This window comes from Bos javanicus, chromosome 29, assembly GCF_032452875.1.
Source record: "Bos javanicus breed banteng chromosome 29, ARS-OSU_banteng_1.0, whole genome shotgun sequence".
In the NCBI taxonomy this organism is placed as follows: domain Eukaryota; kingdom Metazoa; phylum Chordata; class Mammalia; order Artiodactyla; family Bovidae; genus Bos; species Bos javanicus.
In genome coordinates, this window is record NC_083896.1 from 36,607,444 (window position 1) to 36,622,756 (window position 15,313).

Genomic DNA, 15,313 nt, shown 5'->3' on the forward strand with positions numbered 1-15,313 from the left:
CAAGAAAAAAGTACAACTAAGTAAAAGACCCGAGAATAGAAAACACTGACGGGAGAAGGTGAGAAGGAGGTAAAATTCATTCAACAATATCCTCTTTACTGTTCTATGTATTTTAAAAACTGGAAACAAAGTTTGGGAAATCTTGGGAAAACATTATGTTTTTAGAATTTCAAGACGGTTGACTACCCTGTAAGCAACTTGATGACTAGCCAATGGCTTGTTCCTCCATAGACTCCTGTGCAAGCTGTAGTTAAACATTTGTTGAATTTAACTGAAAAGAAAGCATATTTTGGGCTGGATGAGGCAGACCTTAACATTTATGGTGAGAGGTGCTGTTGACTCATCACTGGGTATAGACGGGCGTAAGTCAGTGGCCTTAGGAAATTTTTTTTTTAACTTTTTATTGACTTTTAAAAAATTTTATTTTATTTTTGACTGTGCAGGGTCTTCGCTGCTGTGCACAAATTTTCTCTAGCTGCAGAGAGCGGGGGCTACTCTCTCGTTGCAGTGTAGGGGCTTCTCACTGTGGTGGTTTCTCTTGCTGCCTCGAGGCATGTGAGTATCTTCCTGGACCAGGGATTGAACCCGTGTCCACTTCATTGGCAGGCAGATTCTTAACCTCTGGACCACCAGGGAAAGTCCCACAGCTTTTTATTTTACACTGGGATAGAGCCGATTAACAATGTTGTGATAGTTTCAGCGAAGGGACTCAATCATACATATGCCATGAATCCATTCTTCCCCAAACTCCCCTCCCATCTAGGCTACCACACAACATTGAGCAGAGTTTCCTGTGCTATATAGTAGGTGCCTTAGGAAAGATTCTGTTGGGTAAGAGACCCACTTGAATGTTCTCTTTAGGTGCGGTGAGTAGACGATGGCAGAAGCGGACAGATCCACTGCCCCTGGAGAGAACTTACCTGCTCTCAGATATAATGTGATTGCATCCTCTCTGATGGGTTGGGATCATCACAGCTGAGGCCTGGTCACCCTAAATGTTGCCGAGGAACCCAAATAGGGAGATTGCCATGAGAAATGAGAAATTGTCTAAAACTTAGATTGCACAAAAAATCGCTGAGTAGACACAGTCCCAGCGATTTTTTATTCAGAAGGTTTGGAACAAGCCTCAGGAATCTGCCTTTTATATAAAGGTTTAAATTAAATTTGCATACAGTAGAGTTCTCTCCTTTCGGTATTGCATATGTTGTTGTTTAGTCAGTAAGTCACGTTCATATGCACTGTGTACCAATCACCATTGTAAAAAATGAAGATGGAATGGGGAACCAAAAACGAGATGAAGCCCCTGCTCTCATAGAGCTTACATTCTGGTGGAGGCAACAGAAGAAAATTGATAAATGAGATAATTTCAGGTAACGATAAGTGCTTTGAAGAAAATAAAAGCAGGAAAATGCAAAGGGGAGGAAAACACTGGCAATTTAAATAGAGGTGTCAAAGATATCCTTTCGAACATCTTAACATTTGAGCTGAGACTTGATTGATGAAAAACAAAAAAAGCCTGCCACGCTAAGATCCTGGAGAACATTCCAGTCTGAGAGCAGCAAATTTAAGGGCATGATAGGGAAAGAAAAGTTTGCACATACTCATTCTTCCACTGAGTGAATATTCACCAGATGCTTCTGATATGTCAGGCACTGTCCTAGGTGCTTTCAGATTTGTCAACATTATGAACAAAAGGAAAAACAACTCATAAAAATCCCTGCCTTTATGGAGCTTTTATCCTAACACACTGAAAAATACAATAAGGCCTGAGTTGCTGGAACACAGGGCAAGGAATATAGTGATTCAAAAACCTTGGGGGCCAGGGGTCCTTCCCTGGTGGCTCAGTGGTAAAGAATGCCTGACTATGCAGGGAACAAGGATGCAATCCCCAGGTCAGGAAGATCCCACATGCCAAGGAACAGCTGAGCCCATGGGCCTAGAGCCCATGCTCCGCACCAAGGGGAAACCACAGCAGTGAGAAGCCTGCACACCACAGCTAGAGGGTAGCCCCTGCTCTCTGGAACTAGAGAAAGCCCACAATCAGCAGCAAACATCCAGCACAGCAAAAATAAACAAATATATCTTAAAAAAAAAAAACTGGGGAAACAGGCAAAGGCCATATGTGGTTTTGAAGGCTATGATATGGAAGATTGTATTTGAAGCACAATTTAAAGTAGTTAGGGATTCTGAGCAAAGATGTGATACATTATTTCGTTTTGTTTTAATGATAACTCAGACTGCTCAAGGAAGCTTATCATGGTGGGGAAGGGAACAAATCAGGAGAAAAGGATAGTAAGTGTTGCAATATGAACTAAACAGGAACTGATGGTGATCTGGACTAAAATAGTAGTGTAAGTGAGAAGGAAAGTACCAGTCAGTTTAGTTCAGTCGCTCAGTCCTGTCTAACTCTTTCTGACCCCATGGACTGCAGTACACCAGGCTTCTCTGTCCATCACCAACTCCCAGAGCCTACTCAAACTCTTGTTCATTGAGTCAGTGATGCCATTCAACCATCTCATCCTCTGTCGTCCCCTTCTCCTCCCACCTTCAATCTTTCCCAGGATTAAGGTCTTTTCAAATGAGTCAGTTCTTTGCTTCAGGTGGCCAAAGTATTGGAGTTTCAGCTTCAGCATCAGTTCTCCCAATGAAGTCATCTGTGTATCTGAGGTTATCAGTATTTTTCCCGGCAATCTTGATTCCAGCTTGTGCTTCATCCACCCCAGCATTTCACATGATGTACTCTGCATGTAAGTTAAATAAGCATGGTGACAATATACAGCCTCGATGTACTCCTTTCCCAATTTGGAACCAGTCCATTGTTCCATGTCTGGTTCTAACTGTTGCTTCTTGACCTGCATACAGGTTTCTCACGAGGCAGGTCAGGTGGTCTGGTATTCCCATCTCTTGAACAATTTTCCACAGCTTGTGGTGATCCACACAGTCAAAGGGTTTGGCATAGTGAATCTTTTTCTGGAACTCTCTTGTTTTTTCAGTGATCCAATGGATGTTTGCAATTATATCTCTGGTGTATTTGCCTTTTCTAAATCCATCTTGAACATCTGAAAGTTCATGGTTCACATACTGTTGAAGCCTGGCTTGAAGAATTTTGAACATTATTTTGCTAGCATGTGAGATGAGTTCAGTTGTGCAGTAGTTTGAGCATTGTTTGGCATTGCCTTTCTTTGGGATTGTAATGAAAACTGATCTTTTCCAGTCCTGTGGCCACTGCTGAGTTTTCCAAGTTGGCTGGCATATTGGGGGCATTGTTTTCACAGCATCATCTTTTAGGATTTGAAATAGCTCAACTGGAATTCCATCACCTCCACTAGCTTTGTTCATGGTGATGCTTCCTAAGGCCCACTTTACTTCACATTCCAGGATGTCTGGCTCTGGGTCAGTGATCATACCATCATGATTATCTGGGTCATGAAGATCTTTTTTGTAGTTCTTCTGTGTATTCTTGCCACCTCTTCTTAATGTCTTCTGCTTCTGTTAGGTCCATACCATTTCTGTCCTTTAGTGTGCCCATATTTGCATGAAATATTCCCTTGGTATCTCTAATTTTTTTTAAAGAGATCTCTAGTCTTTCCCATTCTATTATTTTCCTCTAGTTCTTTGCACTGATCACTGAGGAAGGCTTTCTTATCTCTGCTTGCTATTCTTTAGAACTCTGCATTCAAATGGGCATCTTTCCTTTTCTCCTTTTCTTTTCAATTTTCTTCTTTTCACAGCTATTTGTAAGTCTTCCTCAGACAGCCATTTTGCTTTTTTGCATTTTTTTTTCTTAGGGATGGTCTTGATCCCTGTCTCCTGTACAATGTCACGAACTTCCGTCCATAATTCATCAGGCACTCTATCAGATCTAATCCCTTGAATCTATTTGTCACTTCCACTGTATAATCATAAGGGATTTGATTTAGGTCATACCTTAATGGTCTAGTGGTTTTCCCTACTTTCTTCAATTTAATTCTGAGTTTTGCAATAAGAAGTTCATGAACTGAACCACAGTTAGCTCCTGGTCTTATTTTTGCTGACTGTATAAAGCTTCTCCATCTTTGGTTGCAAAGAATATAATCAATCTGATTTCGGTATTGACCATCTGGTGATGTCCATGTGTAGAGTCTTCTCTTGTGTTGTTGGAAGAGGGTGTTTGCTGTGACCAGTGTGTTTTCTTGGCAAAACTCTATTAGCCTTTGCCCTGGTTCATTCTGTACTCCAAGGCCAAATTTGCCTGTTATTCCAGATGTTTCTTGACTTCCTACTTTTGCATTCCAGTCCCCTATAATGAAAAGGATATCTTTTTTTCCCATATAGGCCATTAATTACAGAGTATTGAGTAGAAGTCCCTGTGCTATACAGTAGGTCCTTATTAGTCATCTATTTTATATATAGTAGTTTGTATCGCTAATCCCAGTTTCTAATTTATCCCTCCTCCCGCCATAAATCATTGTTCAATACACTGGATTCCATAAAGTCTAATAAGATGAGGTCATCTAATGAGGATTAGACAAGGGAGAGGGTGTTTACAGAGGAAACAAAAGGGTCCAGGATTAAACTCTGGGGAGCTGCTGAATTCAGAGCTGAAAGGAACCAACCAAAGAGGTGAGAGGGGAACCAACCAAAAGATCATGAAGGCCAGTAAGACAGGAGAACAGGGGAGGGTGGAGTCCGAGAAGCCAAGGGAAGAGAGTACTTGAAAAAGAGTATAGTCGTCAGATGCAGTTCATGATGCTGAGAGGTAAAGAAAGATGCAGATAACCAGAAAGATGGAGAGGAAGCAGCTGGTCATTTGTCGATAGCAGCTTCAGGGAAGGGTTAGGAACTGTAGTAGGAATCTTCTGAAGGAAGAGTGGGAGGTGAAGAGTGATATCTGCTGCCAGTAGTATAGCATATACGATAGGCCAGTATAAACAACTGTTAATCAAAGGGTTTCCCTGGTGGCTCAGTGGTAAAGAATCTGCCTGCCAATGCAGGAGACAAGGGTTTGATCCCTGATCCAGGATGATCCCACCTGACCCTGTGGCACAACTACTGAGTCAGTGTTCTAGAGCCTAGGAGCTGAAACTACTAAGTGCAGATGCCTCAACTTCCTAATCCTGAGCGCCCTAGAGCCCGAGATCTGAAACAAGAGAAGCCACCGCAATGCCTGGGCATCGCGACTAGGCAGCAGCCCCCGCTTCCACAACTAGAGAAAAGCCCTCACAGCAACGAAGACCCAGTATGCCAAAAATAAAATTCAGTAAATAAAGTTAAAAAAAGGAAAACAACTAAAATGCTGTATATGCTGTTTGTAAAAGACTTTTTTTTTTTTTTAATGCATCACAGAGCTGCATTAAAAAAAAACAGAGTGAGGACTCTACAAAGGTTAAAAACAAAGTCCATGAGCGAAAAAGGGAAAGCTCATCATTTCAGAAGAAAGCAAACTGATCAGAGGGAAAGGAATGCTAGAAGAAGAAGAGCGATCATTTGGCAGCAAGCATAACAATTATTTAATTTTTTAAAGCAAAAATGACAAATGGAAAAGTACTTCCCATCCAACACTGTTCCTTCAAGAAAACATTTTATGAATGTAGCTCAGTTTGAAGACTTTGGACCATAACTTAGATTTCAGGATGAGGGAGTCAATGTGAGCAAGAATGACTATGAATATAATGATCTTGATATGGTTCCTCCTACATGCAGTGATCTCATTGAGGGTTTCAGGCCCTGATCCAGGAAGAGCCTGCATGCCCATATGCCACAACTATTGAGCCTGTGCTCTAGAACCCTGGAGTCACAGCTACTGAGTCCACGTGTAGAGTCCATTGTGGGAGGACTCTTCTCAGAAATACAATGTCAATAGATGCCTGAGAATGAATACCAAAGAGAAACATTCCAATGTAAGGAATGTTGGAAATTTATACTGGAGGAACATGCACGAATATAATGAGCCAGAAGAAGTACCTCAGAGACCAGGAGGAAATGCATACTGGAGACTGTGCATTCAGGCATGCGCTGAGTGGAGTCAAGTGTCTCTCTCTCTCTCTCTTTCAAGTGTTCTGTTGAATCTCATTCCTCATTTTACATTTCAGAATCCACATAAGGAGGAAATCATATAAAAGTGATGAAGGTGGAAAAGCCTTCAGCTGTTGTAGAAAAAGCTCACGCTCATCTTTCTAAGGAGAAACCTTGTATATGTGTGGGAAAACTTGTATTCGAATGTCATTTCTCCTTCGAAATCAAAGAGGGCATGTGGAGAGATCCCGTGAGTATAAAGAGAGTGGGCGATCTCCACATCCGTAGCAAATCTCATCTCACAGAGTGTGAGACAGTCCACGCTGGAAAGACTGCCCTGAGTGTAAATCAATGTGGAAGTGTCTTCACCCAGAAGCAGTGCCTCATTACAGATCAAAACATTCAGGCTGGAAAGGAACTCGGTGAATGTAATGAATGTGAAAAATCTGCAGACAAAAGGGAAAACCTCATTATTCATCAAATGCATGCAAGAGAGAAATTTTATGAATGTGGTAGCTATGAGAAAGCTTTTATTCCAAAGTCAAGCCTTAGTAGGTGCTTGACAGGTCTTCCTGGAGATAAACCCTATGCATGTAAGGAAGATGAGAATGTATTCAAAGGCAAGTGAAAAATCTCATTTGAGAGATACCCTGTAAATACAGTGAATGTGCAAAAACTTTCAGGCAGAAACTGTGCCACATTAAATATTACAGCATCACATAGGCGATGTACCCTGTAAATGTACTAATGGTGGAAAGCCTGTGGAATCGCACTGCTTACTGTATGTGAAGAACTCACACAGGTAATAAACACGAATGTAAAGTGTGTGGAGAAGCCTACTCTCCACACATGAGAACCGATGCTGAAGGCGATGTCCAAAAACATGTGAATGGTAAATATACTGTGGTATAGCTGCATGATGGAGTCCTATCCAGCAATAAAAAGAGATAAACTTGGGAATTCCCTGGTGGTCCAATGGCGAAGACTCTGCCTTCCAACACAGCTGGGTGGGAGTTCAATCCCTGGTTGGGGAGCTACTGCTACTGCTAAGTCACTTCAGTCGTGTCCGACTCTGTGCGACCCCATAGACGGCAGCCCACCAGGCTCCCCCATCCCTGGGATTCTCCAGGCAAGAACACTGGAGTGGGTTGCCATTTCCTTCTCCAATGCAGGAAAGTGAAAAGTGAAAGTGAAGTTGCTCAGTCGTGTCTGACTCTTAGCGACCCCATGAACTACAGCCTACCAGGCTCTTCCGTCCATGGGATTTTCCAGGCAAGAGTACTGGAGTGGGGTGCCATTGCCTTCTCTGAAGGTCCCACATATCTCCTGGCCAAAAATCAAAACATTAAAAAAAAAAAGAAGCAATATTGAAACAAATTCAATAAAGACTTTAAAAAGACTCCACATCAATAAATAAATAAATTTGAAAAAGAAATTAACTAAGAAAAACTATTGATACATGAAAGTGTGAAAGTGAAGTCGCTCAGTCGTGTCCAACTCTTTGAGACCCCATGACTGTAGCCCACCAGGCTTCTCTGTCCATGTGATCCTCCAGGCAAGAATACTGGAGTGGGTAGCCATTCCTTTCTCCAGGGGATCTTCCTGACCCAGGAATTGAACTCAATTCTCCCCTTTGCAAGTGGGTTCTTTATCATCTGAGCCACCACGGAAGCCCGTTGATATATTTCATCATGTAAATTAATCTTAAAATGCTAAGTGAAGGGCAGACCAAGAAAAAAAAAAGTACACACTTCATGATTCCGTTTATATAAAATTCTAGACAAGTCAAGCTCACTGTAGCGATAGGAAGCAGATCTGACTGCCTGTGTGTAGGCAGGAGGGGGAGGGGTTACGAAGGAAGCTTCTGAGATGGATATGTTCACTTTCCCAATGGTGGTGATGGAGTCATGGATGTGTACATCTTTCAAAGCTGATTAAGGCACCCACTTTAAACATGTGCAGTTTAATGGATGTCAATTATACTTCAGTAAAGCTGTTCAGCTTGTGGGGGATTTCTGACTATTATAGTAAGTCAAGAAATGTTTAAATGCATTATGAATTTGAAAAGGAGAATTCAGTCTCCATTTGATTAAGATTTACCAAAGCTGCTTAGGTTTTTCAGGTAAACATACACAAAAATACTAAAAGGCTTAAATATAACAATAAAGCAATACAAATCTTCTAAGACAGCCTACAAATGTCATCTCTTCTAGGCACATCGGCAACCTTCTTCACCAAGATTTGAAACAGCTGCTCAGTCGTGTCTGACTCTTTGCAACCCCATGGACTGCAGCCTACCAGGCTCCTCCACCCATGGGGTTTTCCAGGCAAGAGTACTGGAGTGGGGTGCCACTGCCTTCTCCGAGATTTGAAAACAGGGAGCTGTAATGGGGGGATAAAATCTGTAATGGAGGGACTTCCCTGGTGGCCCAGTGGCTGAGACTCCACACTCCCAATGCAGGGGGCCGGAGTTCAGCCCCTGGTCAGCAAACTAGATCCCACATCCCAACTGAGAGTTCACATGCCACAGCTAAAGATCCCACATGCTGCAAGGAAGGTTGAAGTTCTTGTGTGCCAAAGCTAAGACTCAGTACAGCCAAATATGTATGTAGGTATGTATGTACGTACGTATGTATATATAAAGGAGACAATAGGCATATTTTAATTGCATGTAAATAAAAATGTTGGCTAACATACCATAAACAAAGTCAATAAACAATATGTTAAGATTTTTGCTATACAGAGAACAGAGTAATATCTTACAAATTTGTAAGAAAGGGCAAACAGCCCGAAAGTAAAATAGACAAGGTACATTAAGAAAATTTCAAGGAAGATGGGCAAATCCAAATGCTCAAATCTACACAAAACATACTCAATTTACACATCAGGAAATGAAAATTAAAATGATTATTCTATATCACTTTATAGTCATCAGAAAAAATAGAACAGTAGCACCTATAGTTAGAATGTTTTCACATAAGGAAGAGCACTGGAGTTGTTCCACTCGTTTTGGAAAGTAAGGTATTAACATCAATTAATATTATGTATATATGTGTATACATGTTACAGAAGATACCTACGTAATGATTTAACTCAGCACTCCCCTTTCTGGGATTCCATCTAGAAGGAAAAAAGTCACCAGTATAAGGCGTTTAATGTAGCATTTTCTATAATGGCAAAAAAGCTGGAAATAGTCAAACCTTAATGGTACATTCATGCCATAGTACAGCATGCAGGCATTAAATAGAATGAACTATAGCTCTGTCAGTGGGCTTGGAGTGATTTCCAAGAAATATTGTTGAATTAGAATGCAAAGTAAGAAGAGTGTGTTGTATCAGTCAGGACTCATGTAGAGAAACAGAACCAGTAGGGACATATATTCAGGGATTTATTGCAGGATTCGCTTTCACACCTATAGGAACTAGCTGGTCTAGTCCAAAATCCACAGGGATGCCCAGGAGGGCAGCTGGAAGGGTTAAAGCTGGTGGTTCCAGCTCTGCTCTTCCAGGCTTTCAGCTGGTTAGATAAGACCTGCCTGCATAACTGAGTCACTCACTGGTCATGGGTTGTAATCTCATCTACAAAATACACAACAACACTTAAATCAGTGTTTGGTGGAATAACCCAGGACACACACATCTGACATCACATGGGTAATATTTCATTTTTGAAAAACAAATAATGAGAAAAATGCCTGTGTGTTTATGTATTTATGTACATATATGTATGCAAATATCTGTACATTTGTGAATATATGTTGAAGTTATATATACATGGTTGAGCATGGAGAAAAAAATACTGAAGTTGTGTATATGGGTTAGGGTAATGTACAGTGGATGGGGGATGGGAGTAGGAGGTGGAGAAGAGGAGGATGCTGCCAAGCGAGAAAAAGACTACAATATTAAAAGCACAGTACTTCCCCGGCAGTCCAATGGTTCTCTACCTTCCACTTCAGGGAGCATGGGTTCCATCCCTGGTCAAGGAACTAAAGTCCCATCTGCCATGCTATGCTATGCTAAGTCACTTCAGTTGTGTCCGACTCTGTGTGACCCCATAGACAGCAGCCCACCAGGCTCCCCCGTCCCTGGGATTCTCCAGGCAAGAACACTGGAGTGAGTTGCCATTTCCTTCTCCAGTGCATGAAAGTGAAAAGTGAAAGTGAAGTCGCTCAGTCGTGTCCGACTCTTAGCAACCCCATGGATTGCAGCCTAACAGGCTCCTCTGTCCATGGGATTTTCCAAGCAAGAGTACTGGAGTGGGGTGCCATTGCCTTCTCCGCCATCTGCCATGGGGTGTAGCCAAAAATTAAAAAAAAAAAAAAACTGAGGAAGAGGCTGAAAAAATTTAAAAACATAAAATCCAGGCTATCATGTCATCATATTTCCATATTTGTGAATTTATATAAGATAATCTATGTGCATAAAAATATATAAAGACACTTAAAAACTAACATACATATTTAACAAGTATTCAATAGATAAAAAGAGTACTCATTGTTAATATTCTAAAACATCATAATCAAAGAGAACTACTCTTAAATATCTGTTTTAAAACAGAAAATTACCATGAACTGAATGGCTTGATCCAATAGACACCTGTTGTCTCACAGTCCTGGAGGCTAGAAGGTTGAAGATAAGGTACTGGCAAGGTCAGTTTCACTCTGAAGGCTCTGGGAAAGGATGCTTCCTTGGTTCATCTCAGCTTCTGCTGGGGGCTGACAATCCATACATTCCTTGGCCTGTAGGATCATCACCCCAATCTCTGCCTCTGCTGTCTCATGATTGTCTTCCCCCTGTGAGTACATGTGTTTCTCCAAGTCTCCTCCTAAGAGGACAACCATCGCTGGATTTAGGGTTCATCTTCATCTGATCACAGCAACAAGTAAGGTCAATATTCACAGGTAACAAAGCTTAGGACTTTAACATATCTTTTCATTGTTGTTTAGTCGCTAAGTCATGTCTGACTCTTTGCCACCCCATGGACTATATTCCGCCAGGTTCCTTTATCCATGGAATTTCCCAGGCAAGAATACTGGAATAGGTTGCCATTTCTTCTCCAGGGGATCTTCCTGACCCAGGGATTAAACCCTCGTCTCCTGCATTGCAGGTGTATTCTTTACCATGGAGGATAAAATTCAACCCGCTATAGTATATAACTTAACAGTAATTGACCAAAACATTTTTGTTAAAAAGGAGAGAACAACTATGTCAAATGAATTGCAATTATTTAGCACTGCCTTGGTAGCTCAAATCAGTGCAATAAAATAGAAGACAATAACAAGATAATTGTTGGAAAGAAGGGAAAAGGTCAGGGTTATGTGCAGAAATCCAGAAGCTATCCATTGATACACAATTGGGTCTATAAGAGAGTTTGAAATGGTGACCACATACACAATGTTGTTGTTGTCTAGTCACTCAGTCATGTTAGACTCTTTGTGAGTCCACGGACTGTATCCCGCCAGGTTCCTTTATCCATGGAATTTCCCAGGCAAGAATATTGAAGTGGGTTGCAATTTCTTTTCTCCAGGGAAACTTCCCAACCCAGAGATCAAACCCACATCTCCTGCGTTGACAGGCGGGCTCACAATAATAAATGCAAATTAATAGTTTTCCTTAACAGTAACAAAAATCGTTAAGAAGTATCATAGAAAAATATGTAGATATGGAGAGCCTGCTACACACTTGGCTCTGTCCTTCAAGAAGTGAGACACGTCTGAGGGACTTCCCTGGCAGTCAGTGGTTAAGACACCATGCTTCCACTGCAGGGGCCAGGGGTTCAATCCCTAGTTGGGGAACTAAGATCCTGCTTGTTGCACAGCGTCGCCAGAAAACAGAAGAAAAAAAAAAAAGACAAGAGATGGCTCAGTCATTCAGAGGACTTTCTGAATCCCAGCGGCAAGGTTTCTGCTCCAGGTACCCCAACCTGCTTTACCAAGTTGTCTGTGGTCTGCCCACTTACCGTGCTTACTTTTTATCCTCTCCGCATTCCTCCCTGACAGCAGGAAATACAGCGGGGCAGTCTACAACTCTCTGTTCTCCGATCATTGTCGTTTGCTTCCAAAGCCGTCTGTAGGCAGCAGCATCCAAGCCCCCTGTGTGATTTTGATGTTGTTCACTCGCTAAGTCATGTCGGACTCTCTGTGACCCCATGGGCTGTAGCCCACCAGGCTCTTCTGTCCATGGGATTTCCCAGGCAAGAATACTGGGGTGAGTTGTTGTCTCCTTCTCCAGGGGATCTTCCCAACCCAGGGATGGAAATTGCATCTTCTCTGTCTCCTGCATCGCAGGCACATTCTTTACCCGCTAAGCCATGGGGGAAGACCCTGTGTGCCTTTACTTGTGGTGACTGCAGCCATGAAATTAAAAGACGCTTACTCCTTGGAAGAAAAGTTATGACCAACCTAAATAGCATATTCAAAAGCAGAGACATTACTTTGCCAAAAAGGTCCGTCAAGTCAAGGCTATGGTTTTTCCTGTGGTCATGTATGGATGTGAGAGTTGGACTGTGAAGAAGGCTGAGCGCCGAAGAATTGATGCTTTTGAACCATGGTGTTGGAGAAGACTCTTGAGAGTCCCTTGGACTGCAAGGAGATCCAACCAGTCCATTCTGAAGGAGATCAGCCCTGGGATTTCTTTGGAAGGAATGATGCTAAAGCTGAAATTCCAGAACTTTGGCCACCTCATGCAAAGAGTTGACTCATTGGAAAATGTTGGGAGGGATTGGGGGCAAGAGGAGAAGGGGACGACAGAGGATGAAATGGCTGGATGGCATCACTGACTCAATGGACGTGAGTCTCGGTGAACTCAGGAAGTTGGTGTTGGACAGGGAGGCCTGGCGTGCTGCGATTCATGGGGTCTCAAAGAGTCGGACACGACTGAGCGACTGATCTGATCTGATCTGATCTGAAGCCACTGGAGTCGCTGCCTTACTGGTTGCTTATGAGAGAAGGTCACTTTCTAAGCAGAAGCCAAGAGCTGTATTACATGTAGACTGTTTTAAACAAACTGTGGCTGTTAGCCAACTTTCTCCTCCTGTTTATGATTTGGCTTCCCCTCTTGCTGAACGATCATGGGAGAAAATGACAGAAAGACAAGACCACAGATAGCAAGAATGACAACTGCAGAATTTGATGGGAAAAGTAGGAATGGAGCGCAAAATGAAAAAAGAAACAACAAAATCACCACCACCATCAACTTCACTCAAGTAAGTTTTGCTGTGAATGACCAGTTTTCAAAAACTCCCAGAAAATATTACAGAAAAATACTTTCTAAGAATTTCCACAATGAAACATTCAGAGCACCCTTTTGGGGTTGCTTAAAGCTTAATTTAAAAAAAAGCGCAGGACAATTTCTATTTTGAGTTAAGCCCTTCTCTCTGTATAGCTTCAGCTTGCTGAGCCTTTCATGTGGATGGCCCCTTTTGATCTAAGTGAGACTGCAAATACATTGGCCAACCAAACAGTAAACTGGGCTTAGTCTTATGCTGAGTGGCAGAAAGGAAATGGAAATTTTTTTTAGAAATCAAAACACTAAGCCAAATATAGTAAAGATTAAGATCCATAGAAACGTTGTTCTGAATATTGATGGGTAATCCATGAATAATCCTCAGAAATAGATATCGCTGATGCAAATCAGATAAAAAAAATTGGGGTGGAATTTTTCCAGCACATATGACGATAAAGAAAAATAAAACACAGCGTTACTGTTACCAGGGCCGTGGATGCCTAATTTTAAAGACTGAGAGGAAGCTCAGTCCCATTGGCTGGAAAAATGAGTGTGGATTTTAAGTTGTTTAGGCTTTTTGTTCCTTCTCAGTAAATATTGACAAGAGACAGGTCCTGTATAGATTTAAATTTAAGACCTTTCCTGCTCCTTCCCAGTGTTTTTTTTTTTTTTTTAAACTCTACTTCTGTAGTCACAGAATGTAAATATTCTCTTAACTTCTCTCTCTTATCCTATTAAAATCATCAACCAAGGGCTTGGGATTTAAGCAGGATTCTTTCTTCTCAAGGCTGCTTTCAAACTCTAGTCTGGCATCAGATTTCATTTCAGTCAAGACAAAAATTAAATGCTTTTTATGTTTAAATTTTTTTATTTCCTCAGCAGGAAGAAACATTAATCACCAATACCTGCAAATACAGTCATGGCTGGTGACTAAGTTTCTAGAAAAAGTACTTTTTAGTTTTGTTTGTTCACGCAGAAGTCACACACACATTCAGCTTGTGTTCATGCCATAGTTAATCAGCCCGCTTGGATGTCAGTGGTTGGAAAGTGTTTCCCCAGGTTAGAAAAGGAAAATAAGATCCTGGCTTTTAGCCTTGAGACTGGATTCCTCTAAAAACTTTGAGGCAAAGTACCGTGTTTCAGTTCTCAGGTACACTTGCCGTGAAGGGAGATCTCCTAGTTTGCTGCAGTCCAAGATCCCATGAAGACCAGTAATCACTGCCTTATAACAATTACTAAAAACCAAGAAGCTTTTCTGTTGCATTCCGTGTGCTTTCTTAATTGGCTCCCTCAGTGCTTACCAAAGTTTAATTCACAAATCATGTGGGGATCCTGTTTAAAATGCAGGTTATAATTCAGAAGGTCTAAGTTGACTCTGAGAGTCTACATTCCTAACAAAATTTAAGGTGATGGTGTTACTGCTGGCCCATGGACCACACTTTCAGTTCAGTTCAGTTGCTCAGTCGTGTCGGACTCTTTGCGACCCCATGAATCGCAGCACGCCAGGCCTCCCTGTCCATCATCAACTTCTGGAGTTCACCGAGACTCACGTCCATCGAGTCAATGATGCCATCCAGCCATCTCATCCTCTGGCGTCCCCTTCTCCTCTTGCCCCCAATCCCTCCCAACATCAGGGTCTTTTCCAATGAGTCAACTCTTCGCATGAGGTGGCCAAAGTTCTGGAGTTTCAGCTTTAGCATCAGTCCTTCCAAAGAAATCCCAGGGCTGATCTCCTTTAGAATGGACTGGTTGGATCTCCTTGCAGTCCAAGAGACTCTCAATAGTCTTCTCCAACACCACAGTTCAAAAGCATCAATTCTTCGGCACTCAGCTTTCTTCACAGTCCAACTCTCACATCCATACATGACCACTGGAAAAACCATAGCCTTGACTAGACTGACTTTGTTAGCAAAGTAGTGTCTCTGCTTTTGAATATGCTATCTAGGTTGGTCATAACTTTTCTTCCAAGGAGTAAGTATCTTTTAATTTCATGACTGCAGTCACCATCTTCAGTGATTTTGGAGCCCCCCAAAATAAAGTCTGACACTGTTTCCACTGTTGCCCCATCTATTTCCCATGAAGTGATGGGACCGGAT